Genomic DNA, 3,717 nt, shown 5'->3' on the forward strand with positions numbered 1-3,717 from the left:
AGCAACTTGTACATAGATTTTACTGTGAAAATGCCTTCTTTATTGTTTTTCCAAAAGAAGCGATCTTTCTGATCTGTCAATACAGTGTTAACAACTTTCGACACTAGCTCATACTAGGCTTCCAAGTTTCTTCCCACTATTGATCTTCTGAAAGACACATTTAACGGTATTCCACTCATTACCTTGGCCACCACCTCATTTTTATTTCTAACTAGATTGTAGAGGTTAGGATACTCCTTCTCAAAGGATTGAACTCCTATCCAACAATCCTCCCAAAATCTTACTTCTGAGCCATCTTGTAATAAGAAGGAACCAAACCTTTGAAAAGACTCTTTGGCTAACATGAGACTAGCCCAAAAATGTGAGTCCCCTGGTCTTTTTTGGACTTGCAAAATGGTTTTCTTTGTCAAATATTTTTTCCTAAGCAAACTTTGCCAAATTCCGTCTTCATTGATCAACCTGAAAATCCATTTACTAAGCATACACTTGTTCTGCATTTCTAGGTTTTGGATTCCCAACCCCCACATTCCTTAGGTCTGCACAACACACTCCATTTAGCTAACCTATACTTCTTTTTGTGCTCATCACATTGCCAAAAAAATCTGGATCTGTAAAAATACAGCTTCTTTAAAATTCCTTTAGAGATTTCAAAGAAAAAAAACATCTACCCTATAATGCACCAACTCATCTTACTCATACTCATTCATCATTGGACAAATCCAACGGCCAAAATCATATGCTGTGCAACCAACGATCTAGATCACCCACCTCTCCGGCTCTCCCTCGCGCGCAGATTGGCCTCCCCTCCCCCTCTCTTTCTCCCGTAACTCCCGTCACGCGCCTCAATCTCGCCGCCGATCTCCACGCCCCGCGCCGCCCCTCAATTTGCTCCGCAGCGCCACCGATTCCTATCGCCCTCCTCCCCTCGCGATTCCCTACCCGCCGCCCTCCATCCCCGGCCTCGCGCCGCCGCCTCCCTCGCCGCCAATCCCCATCGACCGTCGCCCGCACGTCTTCCGCGGCCACGCCACCGTCGATCCCCGTCGAGCACGACCACGCCTCACGCCGATCCTCCATCGCGCGCCGCCACCGATCCCCTCCCTCGCGACGCCGCCTCCCTCGTCGCCGATCCCCATCGACCGTCGCCCGCACGTCTTCCGCGGCCACGCCACCGCCGATCCCCATCGACCACGACCACGCCGCCCACCGATCCGTGAGTGCCTCCTTCAGTTCCTCCTCTTCTGCCAGGTCTTCGTTGTACAAAAATTGATGGAGAGTATATATTTGATTGAACTGCCAGGTCTTCAGTTTCTCTTTTTTCTTGTTCGAGTCAATCGGGCGGATGAAAAATGAATTCAGAAAAACAAAACTTGGCATGGGTTAATATATCTTTCTTCTGAATATCTAGAAAAAGGAATGTGTAAAATATCAGTGACCCTAGAAGAAAAATGAATTTGTCATTTACAAGTATCAGTGACCCTAGAAGAAAAATGGATTTGTCATTTACAAGTAAAAGAAATGTGTACAATATCACTGACCCTTGAAGTCAGCTCAGATGTGATACATCTTTTAGTGTTGATCTTAAATTGCTGGGTACAATCCAAAGTCAGATATGATGTGTTGTTTGTTCATGGAATAATTTCATAGATGAATTCATAATGTCGAGGGCAATGCAGCTTAATGTAGAATCTGTGTTCATGTGGATTTAATATTCTGAAATCTGCTTGTGATTTTTCTTGATTTATTTCTGATCTACCAAACTGAGTTCATATTTTGATTTGTCTATATCAAATTTTCTTCCTGTTAATCAGAATAAGAGGTCAAGAGGCAAACTAATCAGTGAAATTCTTCTTGCAGGTAACAAGCCTGCCGCCAGGCCTGGGTTCCAGTCTTCGCCGACAACGCCGGTGCCACCATCCACCGCCACCGGATTGGAACCGCGCCTGGGCACCACCACCTTCGTGCCGCCTTTGTGAACCAATTTCTTCACATTCTTTGCAGCTCATGAATGCCTCATTTCAAAACAAAAAAAACATTATCTATTATACCATAAGAGCTCCCCTTTAGCAATTGGTTATATCTTCAGTAATGACATTTGAACATGGACAGATAGAGGTACAAATTATATGCCCTAAGAGCATGCAATTACTAAATTTGGTATGGAGTAGGGCAAGTATATATATATAAATTAGTTGTACGGAGTAGAACAGGTATATAATGGGATTCGTGTTTACCATGCAATTCTGAATTGGTGATGAAATTTCATAGGTTTTATATGTGTGAGTTTATCACTGCTGCTGCTGATGTTATAGTTAAATGAGGACCACTCTGTTAATGTACTGGAAATTGGAAACTACAAATTTATATCACTGTTACATGTTGATATTTATATAAAATTCGACTTTTGAGTGTACAACCAGAACTCCGTATATTAAAGATAAGACTCGTATCAAAAGAAAATGAGGTTGTCCTCGAAAACCCATGTGCAATATTCACTATTCATATCCTACAAATTGATTGATGGTATGGAGGGGGCTGGGCTTAGAATTATTAATATGGTCAACTCAGGCAATCTTGCATCTGGTTGCCATCAGTGGGGCTTTCATTCAGCAGAAATTGTCTACAAAATGCACCCTTTATATGTACCTGTTTGCACATGCTTGTAGGTATTCCATGCATGGGTTATTTTAGCTGCACATGTACCGCTCCAATTTGAGCTATTTTCAACTAATTAATTATGTAGTTATTCTCTTGATTCTCTGATCCCTCAAATATTAATTATTCTTTTTGCACCTTGTTTTTACCAATATAGCTACCTTAAACTGGTATAGGAACTAATATGCTTTTTAATATTTCTATACATATGCGTTAACTCAGATAGTTGCCCTCCGTGTGTTGTTTTGTTAGCAGGGGCAATATCAAGATAAACCTCATATTTCTATCCTTTTGACAACATCATCTTTATTAATCATAAGGTGCATACAAGTGGTGAAAATGCATATTTAGCTCGTAAGTTGTGACGGTTGGCTAAGTGTAGTAGATGGAGTTGGCAGATGGTTATTTGGAGGTAACTAAATGCATTTTCTTAGAACTACTGCTTTATTGTATAACCTGTTTAACTCCATGGCCTTTGTTGTAATGCATCCTCCAGCTTAATTTGCTTATTCATTGTTGTCCTGATTGCAGGTGCGTGAAAAGGATTCCAAGGTTCTCAACACATAGGCTTTCAACTGGGAAAACAAGAACGGCTGGAAGAAGCATTGCCGCGGGTTGCTACTTGGTCTTTTAGGTCACAATTCTGGTGTTGGGAGTAGTTTATTTATTAATGATCAGCGAGTCTCTTGTTGCTACAACAGAATGGTCTTGTGATACAGACGAGAAGTCTCCTTCCATTAACAATAACACTGGTTGCACATGCTCTGTCTTCCTGCAAAAGTGTTGTTGGCATTTGTGATTTTTGTAGTTGATTTTACTGATAAAAAGTGCAGATCATGCAATTTATTGATATGTTTGCTGGTTGAAAAATCGAGATTTGATTTCTTAATTCTGATTGTTGGGGATTACATTTTAAACAGATAATATACTGCATGTTGCTATTCACTGTATGGAGATAAGAATCAAAGTATATAATTATCTACAAATTATGACAATAAATTTCTTTTGTGAAAGAAATTTTTCTTTAAAATGTGTTACAATACATTGGTAAATATCGTCGTA

At 40.7% G+C, this 3,717-nt stretch overlaps 1 long non-coding RNA gene across 1 annotated transcript; it reads left to right on the forward strand.

The window, feature by feature from the left end:
- The first annotated feature begins 792 nt into the window (after nt 1-792).
- LOC127754020 (uncharacterized) lies at nt 793-3,507 on the forward strand. Its single transcript, XR_008012741.1, has 3 exons — nt 793-1,213; nt 1,858-3,067; nt 3,187-3,507. It is a non-coding gene; the product is annotated as an uncharacterized LOC127754020 (long non-coding RNA).
- The last annotated feature ends 210 nt before the right edge of the window (nt 3,508-3,717 follow it).

This window comes from Oryza glaberrima, chromosome 11, assembly GCF_000147395.1.
Source record: "Oryza glaberrima chromosome 11, OglaRS2, whole genome shotgun sequence".
Taxonomy (NCBI): Eukaryota; Viridiplantae; Streptophyta; class Magnoliopsida; order Poales; family Poaceae; genus Oryza; species Oryza glaberrima.